This window comes from Cydia amplana, chromosome 4 (assembly GCF_948474715.1).
Source record: "Cydia amplana chromosome 4, ilCydAmpl1.1, whole genome shotgun sequence".
In the NCBI taxonomy this organism is placed as follows: domain Eukaryota; kingdom Metazoa; phylum Arthropoda; class Insecta; order Lepidoptera; family Tortricidae; genus Cydia; species Cydia amplana.
Genome location: NC_086072.1, coordinates 5,797,762 through 5,810,611, shown reverse-complemented (window position 1 = coordinate 5,810,611; position 12,850 = coordinate 5,797,762).

Here is a 12,850-nt window from a genome sequence, read left to right as displayed (position 1 = left end):
TACATTTCTCTCTCTGCTTATTCGGTGGTTCACTTACCTATACCTATTTAACTATCGCGTTTTTCTTGGCATCAGTCGATATCACTTAAGTAGATGTTAATTTGAAAGTTTAGGATTTACAACTATTTGCATATTATTATTTGGTTGTGAATGATGTAAAGATTCGCTTAGTTTTTTTATATTTCTATGTATCGACATAGCACACATTCACTCATAAAAAATAGTTTCTGGTACAATACGTACTAATATATTTTGCTTATAAAAGGTATCACAATCAACAAATTAAACAAACAAATAAAAATATATCCATAAGGTTAAAAAGTCCTCGACTGTACCTATATTTTGGTGTAGGTAAATGAACGCACAGTGCGCCGGCGGAAGCTACCGGTGAATAACGGCGTCCGGAAGTCGGTAATTAATATGTCGCCGTGCTGCGCGCGCAATACGAATACAGGGGCCTGGGGGAGTTTTTATAAACCCATGGAAGAAGACTACTTTATAGATTTCCTTTTTTCTGATATAGGAGGCAAACAAGCGGAGGAATCGCCTGATGGTAAGCGACTATCCTCACACTGGGGATCCGACCTTTCCCCTCCCTTTTTGGGGGGGTAAGCACGGTACGATCTCGTAGCTACTGGTCCAAATCAGCTTGTTTGACCTTAGGAACAATCGTGCCAAGCGGTATCGCCTGAGTCAAAAGTGCATACTCACTGCACCTTAGCTTTTTTTGAAATAGAGCTTACGAGCTCTATTTCAAAAAAATCTAAACATTGAAAGCCTTTATCTCAGAAACTGTTCAATCTACAGAGACCAGAGACTGTTCTAATCTTAGAAAATTTAGTCTTCTTTAAAAACGTCTAAGGAAGGTACTATCAAAAACTAGTCCTTTAGGGTTAGAATCGCCCAAAACTAAAAAAAAACCGAAATTTTCGCGGCTTTTTCGATTTTTGACAAAATTGCGTTCGGCGCTCGAGGTCACAAACTTGGATTATTCATTGGGCCAACATCATAAACAAGTCTGCAAAAAATCAGAACTACCGGATTTGACGCAAACGCAAAATGTATAAAATTACTATATTATATCATTTCATCAAAATTGAGCTGCAGCTTGTCCATGGATTCGCACAGATGATATGATGTATAGTAGAGCTGGGTCGTTTCGAGTTTTCCGTGAAACGAAACGTAACCGTTTCTTTAAATCACGTAACTGTTTTCAAAAACAGTTTCTAAAATAACTGGATTCCCAGTGTGTGTCGAACGAAACGAAACGAAATCGCATTGAATTTAGAAACGTACGTACTAGTTTTTAAAACAAAATTATACAATCAACTTCCCTTCGTACTTTGTTCAGGCTTAGGACTGACTGCAATTCATGACATGTTTTGCACTCGGCTTTGTAATCATCACGTTTTTCAAAAAAGTCCCATACTTCGCTAGAATTTTTTCTTGGCGCCATTTTTACACTTTTATACAATCAAGTTTACGAACACAATCTAATGATAACTAAAAACTAACCTAACCTAGGAAATGTTTTCTAACACTAAACTATTTACGAGTAGATATTTACAAAGTTTTACGTAGGTTCTCTACACTTCACAAGTTTTTATACACATGTATCCAAAAAGGTCAATATTTTTGAATAAAAACAAAACTATCACAATACTCAAACTCGAGTAACTCGACAAATACAATCACATTAGTTTGTTATTGTCACGAATTCCCGCCAAGTCGCGAAACCAAAACTAAAACGATCTGCAATTCACATTTCAAAAAAACCTAATTTGCATCGTCTCACAAATGTCTAATATAACTTGACCCCTAACTTCAGTACTTTATAAAGATAAATCGATAGGTCACACATAAAATGGCCCCTAAATTCGTGATGCTAGCGAGTGTTTGTTAAGCGTCGTGAATTATTTTTAAAGTAGTCCAACTGGCGCCAATTTCGCTACTTGCTTAAATTTTACGCATTAAAAGATTCCTTAATTTAAACCCTAATGCTTAGAAAATAGAGCACTTATTTATCTAACGAACATTGAAGTTTTTGAATATAATGCCTGCTAAAAAGCGCGATTAGCGTCTACCTGACAAAGCTCAATACGTTTCGTTTCGTTTTTATCTCTATCTCGCTCTTTCGTTAGCCGATAACCTATAACTGTCCCTGCTCATCGGAAAACGAATAAAACAGTTTTAGAGCTGCATTTTGCTTTGCGATAGTTGCGTCCGTTATGCGTGGTTATGAGCGACTATGTTATCGTATGCCGCCGCCTCTTTGTCATCGTTTTTATAAAAACAGTTTGTCGTTCCTACCACAAACTGTTATTTCGTTACAGCACAAGAAAGTGTTTTTAAAAACACTTACGGAAAAAAACGCTCAGCTCTAGTATAGTACAACATCAGGAAACTTATATACCTACACAAGTGTGCATGTCCGGCTTTAAGCGTTTAGCGGTGTCATGCAAACAGCATAATATTAACAGCTTTATTAGAGGCACGTCGTAGTTTACAAGCTAAATCAGACGATTTACAAGCTCAAAGTCAGATTTAGTAACTACTCATAGCTACGAGGAACGCGTTTCAGAATATTCAATCACAGGTGCAGTCACAGACACGATTAATATAATACAAGCAAGATAAATTTAAAACAGTAGAAACCATTCAAATACATCTTTGGATTAATCTGTTGTATGAACACTTATGACAACAGTGACATTATAAGTAAATAGTTTAACTCTCTCAACATTTCGAGTCTCTTGAAATTAATCTAGGTATATACCAAATATATTTGAAATATACTTTGAAAACTTCAGACTCTAACGAGAAATTATAGGTACGCACTTTAAAACCACATAACTATCCTGTAATAATAGTAAAGTGTGCATAGTTTCCAGCAGACGCCGGAAGTGCCCTCTGGCGGGCGAAGCTGTAATTAAACGTAATTTTGTAACTACCCTCACTCTTGTCACACGATACAAAGGAGGACAGATTGTGGACATTCTTTACGACGCAAAGACGATCGAAATAACTTTTTGCTCTAATTCATGAATCGCAGAAATTAAAAAAAAAATGAAGAATTGTTATTATAGAAATTATAAATTATACTTCGAGCTTCAACCGAAGACGATTTAAAGTTTACAAGGCAGCAGTACACGGAATGATGCTGTCTCAGTCACACATTTAGAGCCCACAACAAAAACTAGATTTTTTATCTCACTCGCACACTCCTGGTGGTAGTGGGAACCGGGGCTCGCGCCATTACGCGTTTTTGTGCGGTCGAAGTCACACGTATCTTAAGCAAATTAATTTATCGTATTCCTTCGATTCGAATAAGCACAAAAAGATTTACGCCATGGGAAAAAGGTCGCGTTCTAGGGACGACGAATACGACAGTATATTAAGAAAAATTAAGAAACTCGAACAACGGTTAAAAAATCGTCGACGAAGTAGTTCGCGCTCGCCGTCTACAGAACAGGAAAAGATAGACGTGCATCAATCGGAAATGCAGTCGTCTTTGCGGGATATGGAATTTACCAAACCAGGTAGGTCGTGTTTACCGTTTAGTGACCTACCTACCGCTAAAAACAACAGTGTCGCAGTTAAGTGAAAATAGCTTCGCATCCGACTGTGATCCTTAATGTATTGGATTAAGGTTTCTTGCCTCCTAAGTGCATATGATTACGAAGTTTAGTAATAATTTATTTTTTAAACTTCGCGGTACGTATTGACTCACGTATATCGTGTGGTTAAATACAAGTTAACTTCCTATATGGAATGTTAAATCTCCACTTATAGTGTCGAGTAATTGACCTAACATCCTATATGGATTGTTATTTGAGTATTTTCCGCGTACTTATACCTATATCGCGTTGAGAATATAGGTGCATTTATGGCCTAGATTTAACTGGTGATCGCAAAAATATGCGTACTGTAACTTCCTACCTGCTTGTACGCTATAAGCGTGCACCCACTACCCAGTATTTCTGCTTGCTACAAATGCATGTCAGCGCTTTGTTTTTTGCATTGCAGATAATAATGAAAAGGTATACGAATATCATTTGAAGTCGTCTAAGGCAATTGAGAAATCGGGATTAGAATTAAAACCCGTTTACACGCCGCGGGTGCAATCCAAAGTAGTTCCAGCCACTCAACCTCAACGAGGGGCTTTAAACTCACGGGGGGCGTCGCGGACAGCAGCCTCCGAGATGCGCCCGTATGCCGCTGCCCGGAGACCACCAGCGACTGCTCCGACGACCAGGGATCGCCGTCACGAATCGCCTACGAGCCGCTCGAGCTACCATCGTCAGCGAGGGAGGAGACGCTGAGCACCGCGTTGCAGATACCAGACCACGACATTCCAGTAGCTGGGAGATTAAAATATTTTTATAAAAACTGGTGTGAGTTAACACACGATCCCATGATTTTATCTTGGATCAGGGGCTATTCCATACCTTTTAAGCATAAGCCTTTTCAGTCTTCGGTACCTAACGATCGTTGTTATACTAGTAATGAAATTGAGTTAATCAATGCGTGTATAACTGATATGTTGGCAAAAGGAATTATTTCATCCTGCGAACCGTGTGGAGGTCAATTTATCTCACCGATTTTTACGGTTCCGAAACCAGATGGCACATGTAGATTTATTTTAAACTTAAAAAACTTGAATAAATGTATACAAGTCGAACATTTTAAAATGGAAGACCACCGTACTGTTTTAAAATTGTTAAACTGTTATGACTTTATGGCAACTATTGATCTTAAAGATGCATATTTTTTGGTTTCTATTGACGAAAACGATAAAAAATATTTACGATTCCGTTGGAATTCCAAATTATATCAATTTGACGTTTTACCATTCGGTTTATGCACGGCCCCTTACATGTTTACTAAATTATTAAAACCTGTTATACAACACTTACGAAATTTAGGTTATGTATCGGTTCAATACCTAGACGACTTTCTTTGTATAGGAAGGTCTTACTGGGACTGTTTCAATAATGTTCAAACAACAAGAACATTTTTAGAATCCTTAGGTTTCATTATTAATACTAAAAAAAGTGTGATGAGTCCTAATACTTCGTGTATTTTCTTAGGCTTTTTATTTAATACCGAAAACATGACAATTAATTTGACCGATGAAAAAAAGAAAAAAGTAAAAGACAAAGCTATTAAATTTTCTAAATTGAATAAATGTTCTATTAGACAATTTGCCGAATTTATTGGTTTATTAACTTCAGCTTGCCCAGCTGTAAGATACGGCTGGCTATACACAAAATTATTCGAAAGAGAAAAGTTTTTAGCCTTAGATTATACTGAAAATTACAATAAAATAATGAAGTTACAATCGTACCTAAAGAAAGATTTTAAATGGTGGATTGATAATATTGATGATTCTTATTGTCCTTTATATAGTAATAATTACGATCTTGTAATTTTTACAGATGCCTGCCCTACTGGCTGGGGCGCTGCCTGTGATAACCAATCTGCAGGAGGGCATTGGGACAAGTCGAAATCAGATTGGCATATAAACGCTTTAGAATTAAAGGCCGCTTTCTATGGGTTAAAAATGTTTGCTCGTCATCGTAACAATTGTCAAATTTTATTAAGGATTGATAACACCACTGCCATATGCTATATCAACAGAATGGGGGGTATTCAACATACCCATCTGAATGATATAGCCCGAGAAATCTGGCAGTGGTGTGAAATTCGACACATACATATTTTTGCTTCTTATATAAAATCTGAGGATAATACAATTGCAGACCGTGAATCACGTCAAATAAAGATAGACACAGAATGGGAACTTTCGGATTATGCGTTTAAACGAATCATAACATCTTTTGGCAAACCTGATTTTGACTTGTTTGCAAGCTCACAAAATAATAAATGTAGAAGGTTTGCTTCTTGGAAACTTGACCCTCACTCTGAGGTTATAGATGCGTTCACTTTTAGTTGGAAAAACATATTTTTTTATGCTTTTCCGCCCTTTTGCCTAATCTTAAAGGTCTTACACAAGATTATTGCCGATAAAGCGGAAGGGATATTAGTAGTACCCAATTGGCCATCACAGCCATGGTACCCGCTGTGGTCACAATTAATAGTATCGAATAGACTAATATTTAATCCTGACAAATATCTTTTGCATTCTCCTTTCAGAGACCGCCACCCGCTGCATGCAAGCCTTTCCCTGGTGGCAGCGAGGTTATCGGGCAATCGTTTGCGAAATTAGTCATACACCTCATAGTTCTCTAAACATTATCAGGGCCTAATTTTCTAATAATACTAATTGCTAAGTACAGTTCATCATTAAGATCATGGTGGGCATTTTGACAAAATAATGATTATGATTTTTACGAAGCTACACCTTCTCAAAGTTTATCTTTCTTGACAGAGGCATTTGAGAATGGTGGCAGCTATAGTAAACTAAATACATACAATCAACTACTCCAATAATGAGTTGTTAATGCAGTTATTGCTATACATACAAGCTATAAATCAATTAAAGTATTTATGTATACGAAATTTAAATCAATCAATATTGAGTTAGACTCAATAAAATTAATTGATTATTTAAATATGTAGTTTTGTTTATTTTTTTTGTACATACAGTAACTCTAAACATCTGCCTTGTAAACTTTAAATCGTCTTCGGTTGAAGCTCGAAGTATAATTAGGAATTAAAGGAACTTACCTTGTGAAGTTCAATTCCAATTATGCGAGAGCTTCAACCGAAGACGATTACACTCCCACCCATAACCCAAGTAATTACCCAAAAAAAAAAAAAAAAAACTACATAAAGCCTCTAAAAAGTAATGGCGCGAGCCCCGGTTCCCACTACCACCAGGAGTGTGCGAGTGAGATAAAAAATCTAGTTTTTGTTGTGGGCTCTAAATGTGTGACTGAGACAGCATCATTCCGTGTACTGCTGCCTTGTAAACTTTAAATCGTCTTCGGTTGAAGCTCTCGCATAATTGGAATTGAACTTCACAAGGTAAGTTCCTTTAATTCCTAATTATAAACCCTACAAATGAAGATGTTGTTATTGGTTATGTATTTTTGCCTTCGATGTTATAATTACTAACTGTAATCCATAGGCTAAATTTTTAACTGTACTAGCATCACACAAACCACCAAAAACGAATCCACATACCTCTTTGACGACTCTGGCTATGGCGGCAATATGTACTAGATTGTTCACGCACAGATTTAAATGTTGCGACCGGGCCCGACGACGTATAGGATATGCACACACACTTAAAGTTATAATACAAATCTTATTATGTTAAAATGAGTCCACTTATAACACTATTTTACTATAAATCTTAGTTTTATGCACCGAGATTTTTTTTATAATCCGACATTTATTCAACCGAAAACGAAGACTGACGTGATTGGTCGCTTTGAACGCTTGTTCTTTGCGCGACTGCGCAGTGCGACTTTGGTGTTGCCATGCCATGACAATGGATTTCAAAATTGAGAGAATGAATAATGCTTGCACATTATTATAGAAAAACTTGTAGTCGACGTCAAAGAGATCTTTACGACTAACGTTACAAAAAATTATTTACACGACTTTATTGTCATAGCATTTAGGTCGTGTAAACATTTTTTTGTTACTTTGGCTGTAAATTTCTCTTTGACGTCGACTGTACTTAATTAAATGCAACAGTTGCTTTTAAGCATGAAGTGAGGGTGAACTTGGACTTTATTTTAAGGAGCGTGGTGAGTTTGAAAGAACTTTTATTTATTAGTGTTTTGACAAAAGTCGACCTTCTGTGGATTCTTGTGTTTTGCTTCAATTGTTTTCACTACGGACATGGGTGATTTCGCCCGGCTAGGTTGAGTTGAGCACACTTTGAAACTATTAAGTTAAATTTGATTTTTTTTTTTAATGATTTTATTTAATAATTCATATTACATGTCAAATCACAAACAAAAAAGAAAGTAAATTAAACCTATGCTAACACAAAACTAAAACTAAAAACTAAATATAAAAAACTTCCCCCAAATCACTCCCTTCCGGCATGGTCGCAAGAACGCTAGCGGCATTGCCCCTCTGCACCGCCAGGCTTAGCCTCTGGGCAAAGAAAGCGCCAGCCCTATGATCGCCTGAGATGCCTACTAGCCGAACCGACACTTCTCTGACAAAAACCCTGGTGTCAGACGACCACGGGCCCAACGTTTCCATCGCAAGCGCCGCAAACTCATACTCCTTCGTCAAGAACGCGTATTTGCGGCGCTTGACAGTCTGGGCCTGGTCCGCGGCAGTCCCAGGCTTCCGAGCGGATTTGATTAATTGCTTAGTGAAATAATATAGCAGACTATGCTACAAGATAAAATAGTATTTTATACAATCGTGATATAATGGAGAGCTTTTCAGTCGAGTACCGTGTTTAGGCAACGAAGCTTGCTGAGTTGCCTAAGTAAGGTACGAGATTGAAAAGCTTGATTATATCACTATTTTATACAATACTTTTTCTACAAGTCAACAAAAAAAATACTTAAAAGTAATAGAAGAATCATATATGTAGGTAAAAAAACCAAAAGTATACAGCTAAGATGCGCGAGCAGCCGCGATACATTCATACTCTTACGCGACCCGACCCCGCGCCCCGCGCCTCCGGCCGGTTGGTCAACGACACCTTCTCGTAACTCATGAGGCCCTGGTACTTGCTCCGCGCTTTCGATTGGTCAATTTCATTATAGATGATTAAACTGTATCGAAATGAATATTATAGTTGACTAAACTGTATCGAAATGAATATTATACTTGAGTTGAGGTTCCATAGTGAAAAAAGTATGCGATTTCACTTTGGTATACGAAGTCTTAATTCAAGCATTGTAGTCGACGAGTAGAAAAACTTATTTTTGTATAGATTTAACTGTAGTTAAAATTAAATAAAACAATATTAAAATTCTTCTAGCTGCTTCACGTCTAATAAAAACTGTAAAAGCTCGAAACCAGACTTTTGAATTAATAAATGCGGATGGAATATAAAATTATAAAAAAACCACTTTAATTCACGTTGTTTATTTTTAAACGTAGGTATACAATAAAATAAATTCCACGTTTGAATTTTACCATATACTACGAATCCATTCCATTACTATGAAACCGATGCAAACTACTTATAACCCCACATTACTAACAATTTCAATGGCCAACCATTGTTAGAATGGCGTCTTTCAACCATTTTCAGCTCTCAGCACTTTGCTACGGCTAACTTTCTCAATGTCGTATCTCGGTAAATTACAACGTTCCAAACTCCTTTTTATTTCATTCCCGTAAAGTCTTCTTTCCAACTTACAGTCATACGAAGATTCAAGCTTGAGAGATTTGTCTGCTTTGTCCTCTCACACGTTGCTACCCAATTACGCGTATCGCGTATGCCCCTCAGATGAGTGGGGAATGGGGGGATAGAGGAAGCATTATTTTTAATGACGCGACGCCACATGCACTCATAAACGGTGTAAATGGCCACTAAGCTAAATTGTGGGATATAAGCATTTTCATTACCGGAAGGGGGTAGCAAAGTATCTATTTTGGCAAAAGGTGCATTTGCATTTATAGTATAATAGTCACCATACGGGATTGTTACGCCATTTAGGTTTCCATACTTACTTATTTTTCTTACTGACGTCTCTTCAAACAAACGCGTCACTTTTGACACTTGTTTGACAATGACATAGCCATTCCATATCGTTTCAATCTCTAGTATTTGACGTATCTTAGGGGGTTATTCGTCGACCGCCATTTTGGTAACATAGCCTCGTGATTAATTTCTTTGTTTTTGCTTATTAATATAGTTTAAAGTGTAATATTGATAGCGTATTCTGCAGTAAACTAATGTGGAAGTGTGCAGATAATGAAAAAATAATCATGAAACGCGTATAACCACCATTCTGGCGTCAACGCCGGGTAGCCCACGCGGGTTCTTGTAAAGTCTAGCTATCGCCTTACAAGAACTGAGAACCAGACTACCGAACAACGTCGTGCTCTAGAGCATTTATTTTGGTATTTCTACCTCTAACCGTGGCTGGCTAGAGCCCTAGAGGCCATAATTTTATACTTTTATACCGTACACTGGCTGAATTTTATTACAAATAATAATAATTCGATCCCACGTGGGATCCACTTTGACGTTGGCGAAATCATCGACAGTATCGATGGAGCCACATTACCCAAAGATTGATTGATTGACGTATCTTAAAGTTCGAATATGGCCGTAAGAATAAGAATAAAGAATAAAGATCATTTAATTCAAAAAAACTAGATCTATTAATTGACGTAATATCAAAGTTCGAATAAAGCTTACTCGTAGCTCGATGCTCACGAACTTAAAGATAAAGATAAAAGATAAAAGATAGTTTATTCAAGTAGGCATAATTACAATGCGCTTATGAACGTCAAATAAAGCTAGGTAGACCGGCTCCAACCCTACACCTCTGCCCCGAGAAGATTTAAATCCCCCCTCAATTGGAGGAGGGTATCCCATTATGGGACCGGCAACAAACTCGGCGGGACACATCTTTTCAAAAGAATTACATCTTATAATTAACATGCATTACGAGAAAATAAGGAAAAAAAAATACAATTTAAATCACTATAGAATTCATGCAATTATACACATAAGGTGTAATAGAAATTTGATTTAGAAAATATACATATGTACATGGAATCATACAAATTCGTAGCTCTTTCAGAAAACATATCAAATTCTTACAACAGGAAAAGAAAATAAAGTTATTAAAAGAAATGGGAAAACATATTATATAAATCTGATTGATTATTATGAATTACCAACATATAATATTTGATGTGTTTTCCTGCTTACCTGAGCTGTGTCACCTATAACTCTATACATAATACAATGTTTTTAATTGCTACTACTTTTTATTAGTTTCTGGTTTGGACCATGCATGTTTGTCTGTCAAGTAGTCCTCGACTCTGTAATATGCTTTTAACATCAATGACTTTTTTAAGTAATTCTTAAGAGCTGGAAAGGGTAATCTTAAAGCATCCTCAGGTAACTTGTTATAAAAATGAATGCATTGCCCAACGAATGACTTTTGTACCTTACGGACACGAAACTTTCTGATAGCAAGCTTATTTTTATTTCTAGTGTTAAAGTTACTCGTAGCACTTAACATATTCACCGCTGAGCTGAGCGGTCGTAGCGCTACATCATAGCCGATAACATGGATTTCCCTGTATGTAGCGGTAAATGCTTCGTAGAGGCAAAACGACAACCTGCCGTATTCGAACTTCAAGATATTCACAAGAGACGACACGTACTAGATCCATTCTAGATACGTTAGTTTAGATTTCAACTAGTTCTCTTTTGCAGCGCAATTCGGGCAACCAATGTCACTTTTACGATAGATCGTGTTAGATATCTATTAGATGTGAATTAGGTCTCTAAGTAATATCATGTGGAAATCGTTCAAGAGTATCTTCAGAATCGCGGAAATGTCAAATTTAACAGGTTAGATCTTAAACATATCGTTATCGTATCTTGGCGATGTCTAATAGATGTCTATTACAAAATCCGAATCGGGCCCAACGTGTCGTGATTAGCGCTGAATGGTTTAACATAACTACTAAACTTCAGCGTTCAATAAAACTTGCAACTGATAATTGATTTTGATACTTTAAAGTGAAAGATAACAAGATAATAAACAAAATACTAAAAAACTCAATGAAGCTAATGCCATGGTTAGGTTTAACAACGATAAAAATATATATATATAACGATAATAATTAGAGATGCCACGAATATTCGGCAACTATTCGGTATTCGGCCTATTTGGCCACTTTGCCGAATATTCGGTATTCGGCCGAATGTTGCCTATTTCTTCGGCCGAATACCGAATATCTGTTGCACCTACTTAAAAAGAAAAATTGCACAATAAAAATAACCAAAAACTATGTAGGTATATTTAGAATATGTTCTTGGAAAGTTGTTAAATACGAAGCGAATACGAAGAATTTTTGAGCATTTGTTGATTAAAAAACTTTTTATTTTTATCATTAGTCTGTTTTGTTTGACTCTATTCATTAATGCTGTTCAACAAAAATGTATCTTAGCTAACGTCATCTAACGTTGAGCTTTGTTAGCGATCAGTTTTCATAATAAATGCTTTTTCTTTCTTTCTTTCAATAATTGTGCCTCAAAATGTTCGCATGTCATGCCGAATATTCGATCACCGAATATTCGGTATTCGGCCGTAAGAGAGGCCGAATATTCGGTATTCGGTATTCGGCCAAAACCACTATTCGGGGCATCTCTAATAATAATATACAGGTATGTTAATAGCACTTGATAATTTATGATAGTTAATAGCACCTACATAGAAAACATTTAAAAAAAAATTTAAGGCTTTTTTATCTGTTTTATTAATTAAGTACCTATTTCGTGCACTAGTCGCTGGAGTACTTTTAAATTTACAGAGTTTTTTGGTTTGATCAGTTTCAAGAAATACTCTATAAAAGAGCTGCGAAAAAAAAAATAACAACTGCTAATTGTAGTACCATAAAGATTTTCCTAAAAAAATAAAATCCATTTTTGTCTCAACCATTATTAAGGGCAAGAGCTTTCAGCCGCTGTCACTTAAAGTGACGCGCTGAACGAGCTGTTATGATAAACAGTTTATCCCAGATTGGAGTGCCTTAAAACGTCTATTAGTTCGTACTTAAGCTTTTTTGGAGAAATCTCTGTGATAATTTTTAACATGATAACTTAATAAGTCTATTAGAAAAAAAAAACGTTATTTTTTACTTATTCTCTTTACGCCATTTTAGGCTATACCTATGTACACCTATATTTTTACACTTGACTGTACATACACTT